This window comes from Mixophyes fleayi, chromosome 12 (genome assembly GCF_038048845.1).
Source record: "Mixophyes fleayi isolate aMixFle1 chromosome 12, aMixFle1.hap1, whole genome shotgun sequence".
Lineage (NCBI taxonomy): Eukaryota > Metazoa > Chordata > Amphibia > Anura > Limnodynastidae > Mixophyes > Mixophyes fleayi.
This window is the reverse complement of record NC_134413.1, coordinates 72,014,746-72,035,582: the sequence shown is the minus strand read 5'-3', so window position 1 is coordinate 72,035,582 and position 20,837 is coordinate 72,014,746. Positions and strand designations below refer to the sequence as shown.

General features: G+C 43.8%; 1 long non-coding RNA gene and 1 pseudogene across 1 annotated transcript; one reads left to right on the top strand and one right to left on the bottom strand.

The window, feature by feature from the left end:
- Nucleotides 1-1,237: 1,237 nt before the first annotated feature.
- Nucleotides 1,238-4,790, bottom strand: LOC142108694 (uncharacterized). The gene is made up of 2 exons (XR_012680196.1): nt 4,535-4,790; nt 1,238-2,365 (listed from the first exon to the last, which is right to left on the bottom strand). It is a non-coding gene; the product is annotated as an uncharacterized LOC142108694 (long non-coding RNA).
- Nucleotides 4,791-14,658: 9,868 nt separating this feature from the next.
- On the top strand, nt 14,659-16,804 carry LOC142108685 (uncharacterized; annotated as a pseudogene).
- Nucleotides 16,805-20,837: the final 4,033 nt, after the last annotated feature.

Here is a 20,837-nt window from a genome sequence, read left to right as displayed (position 1 = left end):
ATATTTATATATGTTGCTTTTACAATCTAAATGTTTGTCTGTGAAGGTAATTGTGTGTGAGGGGCAGCATCACATCTGTCCTAGTGAGCGGCTATATGGCAGGGTGCGATGAATGACCTGACACTGTGTATTATACACAACCCAGTGGGCTGTCACAGTTATATAGTCTTTTGTTTGACCAGTGACGCTTGTCACATATCTGTAGCTAAGTGGACAGTCGGTACAATGACATTTTCTAGGGACTGAAGGACTTTTTGTTTAACCTCACATTACAGCAATTGCTGTTAAGAAGAAATAAGATTGTGATGGAATTTGGTAACGTGGACACATGATCTCAACTAATCGGTTATAACCTGATGCATTGATGGGGAAATTGGACTCACATCCAGTGATAACATAGCTGTCATGGCTTTAGTGATCCGCTGTGCAGCAGGATGCTGGCTGTCATACTTGGTTCCTCTTTTGCGTCTCAGACAATTGTTGATTATAATACAATAAAAAGATTGGTATATCTGCGCAGGCCAACTGAAAGCAGCCTCTGTTCTCTCACACACTCACACACACACAATGTGCTAAAATAAAAAACTGTAAAAATAACCAATGGTGACAGAGCTGGCGCTAACAGTTTTAAAGAGTCAACTGTGAAATAATATATATATATATATTCTTTCCATCTTGATGTATGTCTTCCAAAAATTCCAGAAGTTTGCAGTGATCAAAGTAACTTTCAGATTTCTGGCATTCACCACGATTATGGTCACATAAAAAAAGTGAAAAGAAAAAATTCGTATCATAGCGTAACATATAATATGTGGTTACACCGAAAACCACTAAATATCCCAATGATCCAGTGGGGGTTGATAATTACGAGAAAAACACCACGTGATGGGTGTTCTCAATCCCCTATTGGATATACACGTACAAGATTTCAATCTTGAATCAATATAAGCCAATATTTGTATTTTACATTGCTTTTATGCTTCTTTGGTGCCTTGTCAGGTCAGTTGTCACTTGTCTTTTGAGCACCTATCATAAGGAGATCCAGTAAGAGGACAAGATTCCAGGAGGATATCCATGTATACATATTGGCTTATATTGATCCAAGATTGAAATCTTGTAAGTCTACTACTGTCTTATATCACTGAGGTAGTATCAGTACAAAGTAACATGATAGTATAATGTGGGCAGCGTGTTTTGAATTTGGTTCCAAGTCACCCTAACAAAATAATAACATTAGTTTAGCCATTTATTTTTTATTTTGATAAAATGTACATACGAGGACAAACTTTTAAGAGCTAATTTCTCTTGTGGTTACTCGTTAACAATTCATATGAATGTGTACACATCTAACAACAAGATCATGCTAGGGGGGAATTCAATCGGCTTCTGCACTATCACCGTTGATAACAGTAATTTTAACCCGGACTTCTGCTCGCGGCTCCCTGAACAAAACAAACAGCGTTTAAACTTACCGCACTAGCGGTAATAATGTGCAGTATTACCGTAGTAACAGTAATAGTGCACAGGCCGTGTTACTTTCAAACATCTCCACCTTTTCTAACCCACAGTTTAGTAAATATACCCCAATGAGTGTGGTGGTCCCGCCAGCCCCTGGATCACTCACCCCCTCCTGGGTCCTCCAATGCTGGGAGAGAACCTTGGTTGGCATAGAAATTACAGGTAAAATACAGACTTGATATACTAAAGATTGAGATGTTTTGGAGAAAGTATAGCAGGCAAAATAATAAAGATGCTGTAATATTAATGGTGAAAGAAATAACTTCTTTATAACAACCCTTCACTCTCAAATATACAAAAAAAAAATCTGCTTTCAGTATGTTGTTTACATCACATTATGTATTGGTTACAAAATATTCAAATATATATTACAAAGCTCAGCTGTCTGTAGTATGTAACAGCGCACACAAATGTCTGATAACGTCCATTTACAATATCAGGTTATATATTCCACTTGCTGGTCCTCATCATAACAAGTGACAACACAGCTATCAGTCTTCGCGTTAAATTCATCAGGTGGGATAATAACATGAAATTCAGGAGTAGAAATAAAATAATTAAACTGTTTTTATTATGTTTCTTGTGTTCTCCTTTGTTAATATCGCTTGATGAACGGATACTTTAAAGAACAAAAACACAGAACAGTCCGCTCCAGAACGTGTCCCTTTACCCTCTGCAGCGCAGCTCTGGGAGAAGTAAGTCACAAGCACTATGTGAACTGTCCGGTAAACAGATGAGCTTTCAGCAGGGTCCTGCAGTTAGAGACCATACATGACAGACAGACATTCTGTGAAGATTTCCAGGGGCAGCATTCAAGAAGGGTCGCAGTCCTGAGAGCAGAGGTAACCTAGGAAAAATAAAGCGTCAACGTGAGCAGAGGGTGGGTACGTACAGATTGTGATAATAGATATAACAGGTGGAAATGGATTGGCCAGCTCTAAATACTTTTGCAGTGAAAAGATAATTAAAATGGAAGACAAGATGATTTCGGTAGCAGAACAGTAATTAATGATAGAGAGTAGGGAGGTTATTCCTGCAGCGACTATTTGAATGGACTGTAGGGGACCAAGATATCATGGCAGCAAGATGGATGTTGCAGCAGTCTGGATGGTATGTAACAAAAATTGCTTTGTAGTACAAAAAAAAATGCATTTGTAGCTGTACAAAAGGACGCACCGTCCACACGTCCAGTGCCCAGTGGGGGCTTATATATACCCAGTAACCCCCATCTGACCCAGGCCCCTTAAGGAAACATGAAGCTGCCCCAACACTAAGAAGTAGCCATTCCAGTGGCCAACAGCAACTTGCTAAACCTATCTTCCAGCACTGTGCACTACAGAGCACTGTGCAGCAGTGACGGCCATTCCTGCAATCACTACCTGGGAACCTTTGTAGCGTCTATGGCTGGGTCCCACAGAGGAACCCAGCATTGTGAGGGGGGCATTATCGTAAGCACTACCTCGGTACATCTGAACCCCCGGCTCCGAATATTGCACAGTTATCCGCAATGTGCGCGTTCAGTTGCAGACTTTGGAGACCACTCCAGTAATAAGATATATATCCTGCTCCGCTGGGCACTTAATCTAAACTGAAGGCCTAACAGGAGAGCGTATAGAGCAGGAGGAGTGTCTGTGAACTTCTAGGATGTCTTAAATGGCCCTTTCGCCTGGTCCCTACAATATCCTCCAATGGTTCCTGATATCCCCAATTAATGCCTGAGATATACCAAAACTTTAAGTTATGGATAAGTGAGAAGGCTGAAGTTTTTCACCTAAAAACAGTGCATAGAAATCTGGATGTATTGTTATTTTTGTGAGATAATTGAGGTGTCTTATGTACAGTTTTGTGACAAAAGCAATTATATTAATGGCCTGTAATGATAATATCATCTGACTAAACTCTGGCTAGATACAGTATTTTAAGAAAAACATAACCACAACATCTATGGCAATAATGATCTCTGTATTATTATCTCATTCACTGCTAAGGATCTACTCCTCTTTCAAATAAAAGGCGCCTCTTTCATTTTGAAGTAAGAGAGGTGTCAGGATTGAGGCAGCGGGGCCTGTGAGGTAAAAGCTGGTGGGCAGCAGTGAGACACGATTGTGGGCAGGAGGCTTGTGAGGGAAAAGATCATGTAATACGAGTCATGGGGAATAACAGAGAAAAGTTAGCAACTGTTGTCAGGTTATTGTTGTTTGAGGAGGGGCCGTGTGGGGAAGAGACTTCTCCTTCACATGCCCCCTCTGCCCAGCACCTTTAGTCACACATGTCCCCCTCTCTGCCCAGCACCTTTAGTCACACATGTCCCCCTCTCTGCCCAGCACCTTTAGTCACACATGCCCCCTCTGCCCAGCACCTTTAGTCACACATGTCCCCTCTCTACCAAGCACCTTTAGTCACACATGTCCCCCTCTCTGCCCAGCACCTTTAGTCACACATGCCCCCTCTGCCCAGCACCTTTAGTCACACATGTCCCTCTCTCTGCCCAGCACCTTTAGTCACACATGTCCCCTCTCTGCCCAGCACCTTTAGTCACACATGTCCCCTCTCTGCCCAGCACCTTTAGTCACACATGTCCCCTCTCTGCCCAGCACCTTTAGTCACACATGTCCCTCTCTCTGCCCAGCACCTTTAGTCACACATGTGCCCTCTCTACCAAGCACCTTTAGTCACACATGTCCCCTCTCTGCCCAGCACCTTTAGTCACACATGTCCCCTCTCTGCCCAGCACCTTTAGTCACACATGTCCCCTCTGCCCAGCACCATTAGTCACACATGTCCCCTCTGCCCAGCACCTTTAGTCACACATGTCCCCTCTGCCCAGCACCATTAGTCACACATGTCCCCTCTCTGCCCAGCACCATTAGTCACACATGTCCCCTCTCTGCCCAGCACCTTTAGTCACACATGTCCCCTCTCTGCCCAGCACCTTTAGTCACACATGTCCCCTCTCTGCCCAGCAGCTTCCATCTCACACACACTAGCTCCCTGTCACATTACCCCTTCCTCTTACCTTTTTCTACACAGTGACTCCAGGAACAGACAGAAATGCTGCAGCTTCTGCACCGACATCCATACAGTTCCATCAGCCTTCACTGTGTGTACCATGTGACCGCAGCGGTCACATGACCCTGGTGATGTCAGAGTGACTGGGAAGGTACCTAAGCTGAAGGGGATTTAGCCGCTACCATCCAGCAGCAGCTCCTGCACTGTGTACCATGTGACTACAGTCACATGACCTCGTGATGTCACAGAATTAGCTGAAGGGGATTTAGCTACTACCATATCGTAATGAACATACCTTATAGCTGACTAGCAGCAATATTATCACTAGAGTAAAACATATATTAATGTATGGTCCTCAATGTAGAATAGCGGCGGCCATTTTCCCTTAGTCTCTCAGACTCAATACTGGTGATACAGGCACGTATCAGTGACGTCAGGAGGGGGCGTGGTCATATACTCTTGCAGGAGCCATTTTACAACCTGGAGAGCAGCTTTAACTCATTCGTATATAACAACAACATCCAGGACGTGTACAAGGCTGAGGTAATATCTTCTAACAATATATTATTATTATGCTGAGAGCAGAGATATGTGGAAGGATTATTATACAGAGGAGTCTGTATAGGGAGACATTACAGCTCATATAAAATGCTGTTTATAATGGGAGATTATTATTATATAGAGGAGAGGGATGTTATAATTATATATGTAGAGGAATGTGACAGCTCCCAGCACACACTGCTTATGGGTATTATTATATAGAGGACCGGGATATATATATATTGATATATAACAAGGAATAAGACAGATGCCAGCACACTGACTGCTTATGGGAGATTATTATATACAGAACCAGGATATATATAGTGATATATAACAAGGAATAAGACAGCTCCCAGCACACACTGTGACCTGTAAAGAAGTAAAAAATTAGCGTCCCAACCATTGTCCCAATACCGTTTTCAATGTATCGTAGTAGATCATTTCACGTAAAAAGTTATAATGATTGGAAATAACCCCACATTGAGGAGGGTGCCTAAGAAGCAATAAATCTAGGGGGTTGTCCCAAACCTGCTGAGTAAATGGTCTGGTCACTACACTTGCATAATGTGAGCCTGTAAAAGTCTAGGTTGAACGGTCTAATCACTTCGTGCAGGTTCCCTGCTTGTTGGAAAGTCAAGGGTTTCTTAGATGGAGTAAGGAACTGCCCCACTGTTCTAAGCCCTGCGTCATTCCAGAACGTGAATGGCTAGGCAGCCTCTCCATTTTGAAAACTAGGGTTCCCAAATACCACGGTGGCTCAGTAGTTAGCACTTCTGCCTCACAGCACTGGGGTCATGAGTTCAATTCCCGACCGTGGCCTTATCTGTGAGGAGTTTGTATGTTCTCCCCGTGTTGGCGTGGGTTTCCTCCGGGTGCTCCGGTTTCCTCCCACACTCCAAAAACATACTGGTAGGTTAATTGACTGCAAACAAATTTGACCCTACTCTGTGTGTGTGTCTGTGTTAGGGAATTTAGACTGTAAGCCCCAATGGGGCAGGGACTGATGTGAGTAAGATCTCTATACAGTGCTGCGGATTCAGTGGTGCTATATAAATATATGGTGATGATGATGATGATAGGTAAGGTTTAGTTTCCATGTATGTATGATGTGCCACATTTTATCTAGTGGACATCAAAAGGTGGTTGTCAAGAACTGTCGCTGATACCTTGTGGTCATGTAGATGTAAGAAAGCAGTCAATTTTAGGCCAGGGAGGAAATTTTATTCTGGTGAGGTATCCACATAGGTGTCAGACCCTTGTATCAAATCTCTGCGGTACTGAAGCTGAGCAGCCTGATTATAGAGTTCCATATCGGCCAAATGAATTCCATTAGTCCTGGGTTGATGAAGTTTCAATAGCCCAATTCTTGATTTTTTTTTCCCCAAATTAAGTTTTGAAATACTCTACAAACCTAGGGGAGGATTTCATCTTAAGTAAATTTGTTCTACCCATAAAGTAAAGACAGAGATGACCCCAGCCCTCAACCTCTTTACTAGATCCCCAACAACTTTCGAGATATGAGGCTGATTGAAGAGACCAAGGATCTTAGGAAGTTCTATACCTAGATATGGGATAGCGCTGTGCGCCCATTTATTTGCTATGTTTCTAGCCAAGTAGGTAAAGCAAGGATCCGGTATTATGCCAGGGATTTATCAAAAGGACAGCTTGATAAATCCAACACGGATGCCCCGAAATACAGACCATGTATGTAGGTCTCAAGCATAGGATCAAGTACTAGGTTGAAGAGTAAGGGTGACATGGGGCAGCCCTGACGTGTACCCCTCGTCATGGGTGCCGCCTCTCCAATCAGGCCATTAATTAGTAGAGAGTTGGTCGGGCAAGAATATAAATAGCTTATGGGCCTGAGTCATTAAAGCACGCATACAGAGCGTAGTGAGTCAGCAAGGGACGGATCTCAAGATACGTGTGGTGATGACTATGGGCGTAAGGTCACTCTGCTGTACTAGACCAGACACTGCAGGATGCGTACAATACGTATGTGGAATATGAAATCTCAAAAGAACCGTAGACCGTCGTAACTGTCATTTGCGTTGACAGACTTGCTTTATTTGACGGCCGAGTGTCCTCGTTCTGGGCATGCGCAGAAGGGAAATGTGTATGATACACACAAATAACAGAGATACGTTCCTTAATGACTCGGGTCCTATGAGAGCAGTGAAATCCTCTCTGAATGCCCCACGTTTGTGTACCTCATACATATAGGACCAGGATACTGCATCAAATGCCTTATTGGCGTCCAGGCTAAGTAGTATATTCTTGGAAGGATATTGTAAGGACGAGGAGGTCACCTCTGTGATCGCTGTACATATGCCCTACACCGAGTGACGACCTGTCACAAATCCTAGCTGTTGGTCAGTTAAAAGTGATGGGATCTTTAATTTCAAATGGCAGAACAGGAAGATCAAATACCTGGGGGTTTTCTTCACTTCTTGCTATGACCTCCTCTTTCGTGAGAATTTCCTACCCCTTTTCTCCAAGACGCAATCAGACCTGACCTCCTGGAACCGCCTTATTATTTCGTGGCTGGGCAGGATCATAGCTGTCAAAATGAACATACTCCCCAAATGGCTGTACCTCTTCCAAACCCTTCCGGTAGCTGTCCCTGCCTCTTTCCTTGCCAACATCCAGAAGGCCCTCACCCGCTTTATTGGAACCATAGACCTCCTAGAGTCTCATCCAATATCTTAAAACGACCAATCCCTGGAGGAGGAAGAGGCCTTCCCGACATCAAATTATACTACTTGGCATCCCACCTTTCGCAAATCGTTGCCTCCTACGCTCCCTCTGGCTCCACTGCATGGCTTGATATAGAATCGGCCCATCTAACCCTGCCCGATCTCTCCTCTCTCTGGGGCGTATCTCCCGCCCGTCGCCCCCCTGCTGTTAGAGCACTGCCTTCTATCAAATTTGATGCTATGCTCTGGGACTCCAACTCCTTCAAACTAAAACTTTCAACTGCAATATCTCCTTTAACCCCCATCTGGCATAACCCGGTGTTCCCTCCTGGATCTGCCTCTACAACCCACCGTAACTGGTCTCGTGCAGGGCTTAAATTTCCAGTATATTTTTCCAAACAGGGCCGCTGGCTTTCGCTAGCGGATCTCCAACCCCAATCCCCGTCCCAAATCCTCAGCCCCTTTGAATTCTTCCAAATTAATCATTTCTTGCGATCCCTGCAACCAACCTATGTTCTCAGGGACCTTGCTCCTTTTGAATCTCTTTGTAGAAAACATCCCTTGGACAAGGGCATGATTTCTCAAATATATAGCATTCTTCTCACTTCTGCCCTTCCCTCTCCAAACCCTCATGAAGACGAGTGGGAAAAGGACCTTGGTCCTCCCCCGGATGAAGAGGCTTGGGAGGACATGAGACTGGGGATAGCTAAATGCTCCATATCAACTAAACTCAAGGAAACCTCTTACAAAATTTATTACCGTTGGTATTACACTCCCACAAGACTCCATAGAATGTTTCCCTCTTCCTCGCCCTGCTGTTGGCGGGACTGTGGCCAAAGGGGTACGATGTTTCATATTTGGTGGTCTTGCCCGATTATCACCACCTTCTGGGACTCAGTCCATAGTTTCCTAAATACCCTTTTTGAAGCTCCTATCCCGAGAGAGCCCTGGATATTTCTTTTATGTTACACTCCCCAAGACCTGGACAAATTCTCCAAGAAATTAACTGCCCACATCCTGACAGCAGCCAAATCACTCATAGCCCTTAATTGGAAAAAGACCTCGCCTCCATCCCTTTTGGCTCTCAAGAAGCAGATTTGGCACGTGGCCGCTATGGAGGAGATTACGTACTACCTCCACGATAGAGGCCACGTCTTCAGTCAAGTCTGGGCTCCATGGCTAGCCGTGGAACACACCTTCCCCCCTCAACGCTCCACGTCCTCCGACCTAACCCATGTGCGATGACCCTAACTCTTCCCGACACATATCTCCCCCTCTGCTATAGGCTCAACACACCCTAGTTATCCTCTAAATACTTACAGTGCTTATCTTTGTGGTCCTACCCCCCTCACCCCTCACCCCTCCCCCACAATCCATTTTGTTCCTACACCCATTTTATATTACTCTTTAAAAATGTAAAAACCGGTCATTTTTGTCTAAAGGTTTCCTAATATGCGATACACCACAATAACTGTTGTGATTTTACTGTGCATGCTACTCAGTGTTATCGTTTTGCTGTCTGTATTTTCTTGATTGACCACTGAAAATAAAAAATTATAAAAAAAAAAAAAAAAAAAAGTGATGGGATAATAGACTGTAAACGAGTGGCCATGTTTTCAGCCTGCAGCTTAATATCCAAATTCAGTAGCGTGATAAGGCGATAGGAGGCCATGGATTTTTCTCGGTTTCAATATAAGCGTAGTGAATGCTTTATTAAAATTAGGATTTGATTTTGATTTTTAAATTAGTGCAACCCCAACGGGTCTGTACTAGGTTATGTTTTACTCACTGGAGTTGTACGATTTACTACACTGTTCAAACTGCTGAAAAACCAACTCTGATTAAAATGAGTTACAGGTTTTGCTGTATTTTTAGGTGTAAGTAAGTTTTACGATTATAGAATGTTTCCACTTTCCTGGACTTTTTAAATGTGCAAAATGGACAAGAAGGGCTAGTTTTACAAATCCAACCCCTGTCCTAGCTGTAAGTGTTTCCTATATGGACTGTCTAGTAGAATGTATCTAGCACTTACCTCCCCTATTATCTTCCGTAGGATGGCCATTCTGAGTCCTCTGTCTACTACAAGAACCCACTTTAAACTTGTCTTTAAAGATGAGCTCACTGAAGGTTTAGGTGATAGGTGAGTCCACTGAAGGTTTGGGTGATATGTGAATCTACTGAAGGTTTAGGTGATAGGTGAGCCCCCTGAAGGTTTCTCGGAACTGTAACTATCTGCCTGCAGCTTGCTGCTTTGTATTGACAGCTCCTGCCTCCTGGACTTTATTATTTGTGTTTAATTTTGTGTGTTAGCAGCAGTATCTCTGATCACCAGAGGTGCTGCTATTGTGCCTGCTTCTTGTGCTTTAGTAGTTAACCTTGCTACACTAATTATTTCTTGCATCTGGGTGTTTCCCCTATTTACACCTGTCACTCCCAGCATACATTGCTGGTTATTGTTGTTACATCCTGTTGTTACTTTGTTGTTCCTGCCTTCTGATATGCTTCTGGTTACTTGCTGCTTGGGATCTCTCCATACCTCCTCCTTCCCTGCATTAGCTGTGTACCTGGTATTTTCTGCAAGTGCATATTACCTCCTGCTTCCTGCATCAGCTTTGTACCTCGTATTTACTACAAGCTCATGATTACCTACTGTTTGTACACTTCAGCAAATAAACATTGAGTGTTTTTCACCGTATTCGTGGCTCCTAGCTGTATTCCTGCATTTAACCGTGACAAATTTCCTGTATATATGAAACAATTACATATAGAATATGGGTTGTATTTGTAATATATACTATTATTGTATTGTAGTTAACTTCTAAAAATTCCAAATACATGGAGCTTCATATTTTTTTCTCCAATTCAATACACAGGATTGCACCATAGTGATACAGAGATTTGGTGGTCCACCCTCCAGTGTGTCAGGAGTATTGAGCAGGACCCAGAGCCCCATCACGGTGCCTCCACCTCATTCACTGATACATGAGGAAAACAATGACAAGAAAATCCTGGAACTGCCCAACAAGATCATTCAGCTGGTGACTGGAGAGGTGACTGCTTGGAATGGGACATAATACAGTAACACTAGGTGATGTGTCTGCGTGATGACTGTATTATTGGGTGTATCAGGTTCCTATAAAGTGTTGGGATGTCACTGGCTATTTATCCATGCAGGAGTGGACGTATTTAAGAGGGCAGAAGAGTCTTATCAAAGACGTAATGATGGAGAATCACTGGATTCTCAAATCACTGGGTAAGAGGAGATTTTAATTTATTCTAGGGGAGAGAGCAGTTTTGAAGGCCACCTAGATACACATCATCTGATCATCACATATAAACAATGTATTCAGTCAGTGTATGTTTCCTACAGATGGATCCAGTAACACAAATACCACAGAGAGATGTCCGTGTCCTCTTTATTCACAGGATTGTACACAGGAAAATCACAGTATTCCACAGGTAGGTGACATATTAGGGTCTCACCAAATACTAAAGTGAATTTTCCAATATATGATCTATAAAAAAAAAAAACTTGTGTGAGTCATATACACTGACATTCCTCTGTCTCATCATAAATTATTAAATCAGTTATTATTGAATATATTTGTATTGTTTTGTGGGCTGTTTAGGATGACGTCATGACTGGTATTAAATTAGAATTTATAGAGGGAAGGAAAGAGACGTATGTGAGGGGTCATCAGCAGTGTAAGGAGGAGGAAATCAGCATAGGTGAGTAATAAACACTTATTACAGACAAGAGTCACATATTCTCCTTGTATAAACAATGTAATCAGTCACTGTGTGTTTCCTACAGATGGATCCAGTAACAGAAATACCCCAGAGAGATATCTCCGTCCTCTTTATTCACAGGAGTTTCAGGTAGATGACATTTTAGGGTCTTGCCAAATACCTAAATGCCAAAGTGATTTTATTATATTATCTGTAAAAAAACAGCGTTGATCTTATACTCTCATATTCTTCTGTTTCATCTCACATTATTAAATCAGATATTCTTAAATATAATATTCTTAAAGGGGTCGTGTCCTGGACATGCATGGAGTACAAGTATGCTTGCTACGTTCTCCATCCTAAAATTCCTGCATTTATCCTCCATTTTGAGTTTGCTGGTTTATTTGGACTCTGTCTAGTCCTGGAGCTTACTTACCCCTCTTGCCATCCTCTGGGGTACTTCTCCTGATCTGCGGCTGCGGCGCTGCTCTTCGAGACCCCAGCCTGGTGTGCGGAGGCTGCTATCTGAGCGGACCCGCTGCAGCCTGACTCCTTGGTGGACAGCGCTTCTGCCTCTCCGTGCTGCCGGCGCTGACTGTTGGTGCGGACACCCCAGGGACCCCTGCTGTGGTGAGACAGATCACCATACTTACCCATCACTGTCAGGCCGCCAGGTGCCGACACTTGCTCAGGCTCTTCTCTTTACCATGTGTGGCTCGAGTACATGACAACTCTGCAGACGATACCCCTCTGCCCTGGGAGCTGGGGACGGACATTTTCTGTTCCTGTCCTGTAATCTGGGCTGACGTCTTGGTAGTGCCCTATTTTCCACCATAGAGAGCGGCGATTTGTCCTGTTGGATTCCTCATGCTGCACAGTTCTGTTGCTCCAAGTCAGCCTTCCATCCTGAGATACAGATTGGATCCCCAACAGCTGGGCCTCAGGCTCTGAGTGCATGCAGGTACCTCACAAAGTGGCTGTAATTTGACTTATGCTATCTTGCCTGTTTGTGCTGTGATAACATCCTGGCACTTGACATCTAATACATATTACTCCTGCCGGACAGTCATAAGCTTATTTTTTTGAACCTTATTCCCATATCTGGATTATCCAGTTTGCCTTTTAGAAGTGGTGTCTATACTATCTTGACTCTGTTCTATGATCCTGCCTTGGGTACTTTCATGGTAAGACTTTCATACAAGTGTTTATCCATGAAATACAACACTATTATTATACCCATTCCTCTATATTGGGATGTATTTTCCTCGTTATATGATCATGCTGCTCTGGCCGGATGGCTTGACCGGTTTGCCTATTCCTCTACACCCACTGGCAGTTCTGGAGAAACTCCATTATGTGTGCCCTCCCAAACTGCCACTGTTCCTAATGCACCAACCTCACCTACTTACCCTGAGGTCACATTGCAGCAGCTTCTACAGGCTATTGGCAGATCTGAAAATGGGCGTCGGAGAACATTGGGGCGGTGCTGGCCGACCTTTCCCTTTTCAGACATGATATGCAACAAATCCAATAGTGAGTGGCTGAAGCGGAGACTCTAGAAGATGCTACAGCACCTATGAAGGGTCAAATTGATAATTTGGAAGCTCAGATGTTGGCATGTAAGCAGACGCTTTCTTATAGTGAGGGGAGTCTCTGATGCAATAATACTCGTTCTGTGGGGCTACCTGAATAAGTGGAGGGGCCTGGTACTGAATGTTTCTTGGAGAAATGGTTAATTCAAGCTTTTGGGAAGGATTCCTTTACGGCTCAGTTCGCAGTGGAGCAAGCTCATCGCATCCCTTCTTAGGCGGCTCCACCCGGGGCACCTCCCTGTGCCTTCATAGCCAAAATCTTACATTAGAAAGACTGATACAACTCTGCGACCATTCCCCTCTTATATTGTCTGTAGACTTTGCCATTACCAGGGGGTCAATCTTTCTGGAACCTGAACCCTTTTAGTTACCTTTAATGGGCAAGGGACCTGATCTGGTTGCCTTCTGGGAAGAGTTCTTTGTGGATAATGCAGAAACAGTCCAGACCCCTCTTGCCTTTGGCAACTGCCTAAGAACTGTACCCCTAAATCTCCGTACTCTCACCGGTACTGAGGGTTGCAGTTACCCCTGGCAATCGCCTAAGAACTATTTCCCTAAAATCTCTAGACTCTCACCAGTACTGTGGGTTGTAGTTACCCTTGGCTACTGCCTACGTTCAGTTTCATCATCTTTACCTATTACTGTAAGTTCCGTTCCTTTCCGGACAAGTACCGGTACAGAAACCATTGTGGATCAGGGGACTTCTCTATCAACTGTTCCTTATTTATTCCAGTGGCAATGAGTGATATATCAGTCTTGACACCATCCACTCGGTGTCTCACTGGACTCGCTCCTGCACTTCCTACTCTACGGCCTCTGTAACTCTATTCCTGGGTTCTCCCCAGCCAGTGGACATCTCACAACCCTCTGTCTGCAGCCAAGTCTGTCCCAACAGTGAACACCGGACTTTCGGAGCAGACTCCGTGTTTTGCTGTACTGGCTGGAGGGGTTCCTAACAGTTAGCACTTCTGCCTCACAGCACTGGGGTCATGAGTTTGATTCCCAACCATGACCTTATCTGTGTGGAGTTTGTATGTTCTCCCCGTGTTTGCGTGGGTTTCCGCCGGGTGCTCTGGTTTCCTCCCACACTCCATAAACATACTGGTAGGTTAATTGGCTGCTATTAAATTGTCCTTAGTCTCTCTTGGTCTGTGTGTGTATGTTAGGGAATTTAGATTGTAAGCTCCAATGGGGCAGGGACTGATGTGAGTGAGTTCTCTGTGCAGCGCTGTGGAATTAGTGGCATTATATAAAGAAATAGATGATGATGATGATCAGGGGTGTCCATGGGGACCCATACCATCTGATATATACTGTATTATTGTCAGTCTTGATATTATTCTGTATGTTTTTGTATACCTGCATAAGTATTGGAAATTTACTAATCTTTGATGTAATGTGTCACACCCGGTGATTTATATCTATCACGTTTATTCAGAAATAATTATTTTCTTTATGTTCTGTTTTGAAATACCAATAAAAAAACTTGACTAAAAAATAATCATTCTTTTGTGGGCTATTTAGGATGACGTCCTGACTGATATTAAAATAAAAATTATAGAGGGAGAGGAAGAGACGTATGTGAGGGGTGATCAGCAGTGTAAGGAGGAGGAAATCCCTACAGATATCGGCACAGGTGAGTAATAAAATGTATTACAGTAAAGAGTCATATATTTTGTTTATTGAGTCATTACAAGAATTCCAATTATGACTGCATCTATACAATGTGCTTGATAATGCGCTTTTATAATTGTAATGAAGTGTTCGTCAATTGCAAATTGAAATTAAACAGCTGAACAACTCGTTTATAGTTTGAAAATTTTGGGTATTGTAATCTGCAGCTCAATGTCCTTCCTTACATTTATTTTACTTTCAGCAGATGGATGTAAACGCAAGAATATCTTGGGGGAGCAACTGATTTTATCTACAGATTTTAAAATGGAAGATAACAACATTACTCAAGATTCTACAGGAGAGAACCCAATTACCCTAAATATATATCCAATACTTTACAGTGCAGATAAATCATCTGAACTCTTAAATCATGAGGAATGTAATCCTGATAACATAGATATTGTTACACATAGTACAGCTCATACAGATGATACATTATTTCCATGTTCTGTGGGTGGGAAAAGCTGTGCAGTTAAATTATCTCTTCATAAACATCAGAAAAGTCACATAGCTGAGAACCCTTTTACATGTTCTGAGTGTGGGAAATGTTTTGCATATAAATCAAAGCTTGTCGAACATCAGAGAACTCACACAGGTGAGAAACCATTCCAATGTTCTGAGTGTGGGAAATGTTTTCTATATAAATCAAATCTTGTTGAACATCGGAGATCTCACACAGATGAGACACAATTTCCATGTTCTGAGTGTGAGAAATGTTTTGTACAGAAATCAAAACTTATTAGACATCAGAGAACTCACACAGGTGAGAAACCGTTTCCATGTTCTGAATGTGGGAAATGTTTTACACAGAAATCAAAACTTGTTGAACATCAGAGAACTCACACAGGTGAGAAACCATTTCCGTGTTCTGAGTGTGGGAAATGTTTTGCACATAAATCAAAACTTGTTGAACATAAGAGAACTCACACAGGCGAGAAACCATTCCCATGTTCTGAGTGTGGGAAATGTTTTGTATACAAATCAAATCTTGTTGAACATCAGAGAACTCACACAGATGAGAAACCATTTCCATGTTCTGAGTGTGAGAAATATTTTGCCGTAAAATCAAAACTTATTAGACATCAGAGAACTCACACAGGTGAGAAACCATTTCCATGTTCTGAGTGTGGGAAATGTTTTTCACAGAAATCAAAACTTGTCAAACATCAGAGAATTCACACAGGTGAGAGACCATTTCCATGTTCTGAATGTGGGAAATGTTTTGCACAGAAATCAAAACACATTGAACATCAGAGAATTCACACAGGGGAAAAACCGTTTCCGTGTTCTGAGTGTGGGAAGGGTTTTGCACAGAAGTCAAACCTTGTCAAACATCACAGAACTCACACAGGTGAGAAACCATTTCCATGTTCTGAGTGTGGAAAATGTTTTCCATGGAACTCAAAACTTATCAAACATCAGAGAACCCATGCAGGTGAGAAAACATTCCCATGTTCTGAGTTTGGGAAATGTTTCGGATACAAATCAAATCCTTTGAGCATCAGATAACTCACACAGATGACAAACCATATCCATGTTCTGAGTAATGAAAATGGTTTACAAATAAATCAGGTCTTGAATATCACATAGGACAAAAGCAGGACTCTTAATATTGTTAAAACAGTTGATTTTATTAATGTAAATTAAACTAAGCATAATATATTTACATAGTTTATACACAAAATATGATCACTCATGTGTGGAACTATTTTATCTACCAGATATCGTCCACACTGTACACAGTTAAAACAAGATTACCTTGATATATTGGGTACTGAGTAATATATAATTTTGGCAATGGGTTGGAGATATAATGTGGGATCTGAGACACTGTTATAGTATGTTTGTTTATACTCTCTAATTGAAGGTGTGAGTTCATATAATAATCCTGTAATCTGTAATACTTTGCCATTGGGGATTGATTATGAATCTTGAAAAATGTGTCCCACGGTCTAAATGCAATATTGTGATGTCATTTTTGTAGAAAAGCTCTCATTTATATGGTATGCCCATGGCTAAGTGGGTCAAGATGTGTCTACAGGGGTGCAAAGCTTTGCTCCATCTTATGGGGATCTGAAATATAAAAGTTCAGTAGTATTGACTCTTTTCATTTCACCTTTGCAATAAGACTTGTTCAGAGTGATCCGGTTATAGTAAGTCAGACTAGTGCAGGGATTGTTCTACAAGCCTGGTCAGTGATGGGCTCCATTTGTCACAGTGTCTCCCAGCCTCTGGCACTGCACAAGTGAAAATTTTTAATGAGTGATGTGCCAGGGTTAATAATGGTACAGTGAGCCCCCGCAGCCACATAACACTACCCAACCCCCTGTATCATGCAGATTCACTTCCTCTATACAGAAAATAACTAAGCAGAAGATAATCAGCCATCTTGTGCCTGCCTAGTGAAGCCACTGACAGTACACATACCAGAGACAGCTTCTTACATTCTATAAATTCTAATTTCTCTTCCCTGCCATTGGGGGACACTGCGAGACATTGGGTATAGTAGTGGGCTCAGGAGTTCTTGTCACTTTAACTGTTAAATCTTTGGACTCCTCCCCTGCTATGCCCCTCCTCTCCAGAGAGATCCTTCATTTTTTTAAGTGACTTAGAGTTCGGTCACTGGAGTATAGGCTCCTGCCTATACTTTGTCTAGCAGTAGGATCACATGTTTTTATTTTTTATTCTATTCAGGTGCAGCTCGGGATCCCAGGCAAGACCCAGCAGAGTGAGTAGGACTCAGCTCTGCTCACTCTGGATCCCAGCGCAGGTAAGTGAAGCCTAGCGCTCATTTCTACCAGCACCTCTACCGGCATTTATTCTAAGGGGCCATTAGTTAGGTTTATTGGTCTAAGTGGAAGGTGAAAATATTCAGAAGGGACACAGAACGGTGTTTTAGTGCAACTTGTATGTGTCTAGTAGCGGCAGGGGAGTGAAGCTGTATCAGCCTCTCCCCCCCCCCCCTGCCGCGTTCTACTTGCCGCAGGTCCCCGCTCTCCCTATACAGAACGAGCATATTGGGGGACAGAAGCAGCGCTCACCCTCGGGAGAGGTGAGTCGGCTGCAGTAAGGAGCGCGCTGAGCTGGGCATAAAATCTGAATAGCGCACCATTAGACTCTCCTAGGCGGCCATTGGAGGATGGGGCCAGCGAGTTATGTTTTACAGAGGCAGAGCGGGCGGAGCCAGGAAGGGGAGGAGTGTTATCGCAGCTTCCTGGATCTGGTCTTACCGCGCGGTGAACGGCGGGGGTGAAGATAAGGTCACTGCTGAAAGCGTGCAGCTCTTTCTAGATTCCTCTGCCTCTCCTCTGGTGATATCCTTATATGCCCTAATCGCTACAGGCTTGTATGATTAGAGGAGCATTTGGGGAGTGTATATATGTGGTTATATGGTCTTGTGAGTTATTTCATGTAAAAGGAATTTTCACAGACAGTACTATAACGGTCTTTTGTATTATTTGGAGTGGTGCTCTTTCAGAGACTTCCTAGCACAGGACTCTCCTATTTTGTCGTCTTAAATTGTCTGTATTTCTTTTAATAATTATTTTAAGAAGCAGAACAATGGCGGAGAAGGGGACAGCTAAAGGCAAGGGTACTTCTGTGCCTGCTGCAGTATATTATGCCTGTTCAAAATGTAACACAAAACTTTCTGTTGGCCACACAGACCGAAACGCCCTTTGCGCAGCTTGTACTGCGGACGCTCAGAGGTGAAACAACCCAGCCCAGGAGGGATCCTCTGCAATGGTGGAACCGCCCTGGATTAGGTCTTTTTCTTCGGCTATGGAGAAAATGACGGCTGTGATGCTGCGGGCAATAGAGGTACGTGACAACACTGCCCCACTTACACTTGCAGGCAGCCAGTCTGACGAGAATGCCACATCACAGGCAGGGTCTACCCACGGGGAAGATAGGCTAGTATCTATTTCCCAGAGGGGTAAGAGAGCCATTACTGATGCAGATCTGGAAATAGATCAGCTTTCTGATCGCTCCTCAGCCGAAGAAGGTGAGGTAGATATCGACCCAGAAGGGGAGGCTATCTATGATTCTGACTCTGGCTCCACGAGCGTGGACAGTCTTATTTGGGGAATCAGACATGCCTTAGGGTTAACTGATCCGGAGCCCGTAGCGCCTAAGGATATATCCTTATTTAAAAGACCTAAGGCACAGTTAGCAATTTTCCCGCATTCTCCAGAAATGTTGGAGATTATTTCTGAAGCTTGGCACAAGCCAAATAAGCAGTTTATGATGCCGGGAAAGTAAGTCTCTTTATCCTCTGCCTCCTGAGGACACAGTAAAATAGGAGACTTTGCCTAGGGTGGACACACCGGTAGCCCGGTTAGCTTCATCTTCAGCTATCCTGGTCCAAGAGCGGATAACCCTTAAGGATTACACTGATAAGAAGTGTGATCTGGCTCTTCGCTCAGCTTATACCGCTGTGGGAAGTTTGTTTAGGCCTAATATGGCTATAGCATGGGCCAACAAGGCTGTACAGTTATGGATGGAGGCTTTGATTAAGGGCCTTAGAGATAACACTCCGCGTACAGAGCTAGTAGATCTAGCACAACATGTACTAGAAACTTCGGAGTACGTAGGGAACGCTGCCATGGATGCAGTTTCGGTAAATGCCAAGGGCTCGGCTCTTACTGTAGCAGCTCGTCGTCTATGGTTATGGACGTGGTCGGTGGACGCAGACTCTAAGAAAGCTTTAGAGACCTTTGATGGACGAACTCTATTCCGGGCAGAGCTCGAAAGGGTTATTCAGGAGACCACAGGAGGTAAGAGTACTGCTCTACCCACGGTTTCAAACAATCCCCGTCAGAGTGATTTCGTTCCTTTCGGAGCTTTTCCCGAGGGGGTGCCTTTAATAGAGGGTATTCCTCAGCGTCTAGATCATCGGCCATTAGAGGCAGAGGAGCTAGAGGTACAGCAAGGAGAGGTTCTGCTTGTCCAGCAGACAAGCCCTCCGCGTGACATAGTTCTTCAGGGGAAGCATCAGGTGGGGGCACGTCTTCTTCAATTCAGGGATCGGTGGTGGAAATCCACGACGGATCTCTGGGTTCAAGGAGTTGTGTCCCGGGGCTACGTCATAGATCTAGCCCACTCCTCTCCCCTCTTGCCCCCGCAGACGTGTAGCACTTTAGGAAGCCATACAAAAGCTCCTTTCTGCTCAAGTAATGGTTCAGGTCCCTCCTCTAGAACGGGGGCGAGGTTTTTACTCAAACCTCTTCCTGGTGCCAAAACCAGACGCATCCTTCCGGCCCATCCTGAATCTTCGGTCTCTGAACAAGCAGCTGAAGATTCAAAGATTTCGCATGGAATCCCTTCGCTCTGTGATAGCAGGGATAGAAAAAGGGGAGTTTTTGGCATCATTAGACATCAAGGTTGCTTACCTACATTTACCGATCTGGGAAGGACACCAGAGTCTCCCTCGGTTCGCAGTAGGAAAGGCGCACTTTCAGTTCAGGGCACTCCCCTTCGGCCTGGCTACCGCTCCCAGAGTCTTTACCAAGATCATGGCAGTCATGGCCAGTCTATTGCGCCAGAAGGGCATAACAATTGTCCCTTACCTAGACGACCTTCTGTTGAAGGCACCGTCTGCGGTCCTTTTATCCCAACAGATTCAGACTGTTATGCAGTTTCTTCAGAGTCACGGTTGGGTGTTGAATTTACCCAAGTCATCGCTGGTGCCAACTCAGCAGATGCGATTCTTGGGTCTGCTTTTCGATACTCAGTCTCTGAGAGTTTATCTCCCAGCAGAAAAGTCTTAGCTTTGCAGTCAAAGACCAGAGCCTTGCTGAGGAAGAGGAGTGTCTCTGTTCTCAGTTGCATGAAGCTCCTGGGGACGATGGTCTCTGTATTCGAGGCAGTTCCGTTTGCTCAATTTCACTCAAGTCCACTTCAGGGGGAGATCCTGCGGAAGTGGTCAGGGTCGCAGATGAATTTGGACAAACAGATGGTTTGTCTGTCCACAGCCACAAGGCTATCTCTGGTCTGGTGGACGTCCCGATCCAACTTGGAGAGAGGCCAATCCTTACAGGTATGGTCTTGGACTCTAGTCACAACAGACGCCAGTCTG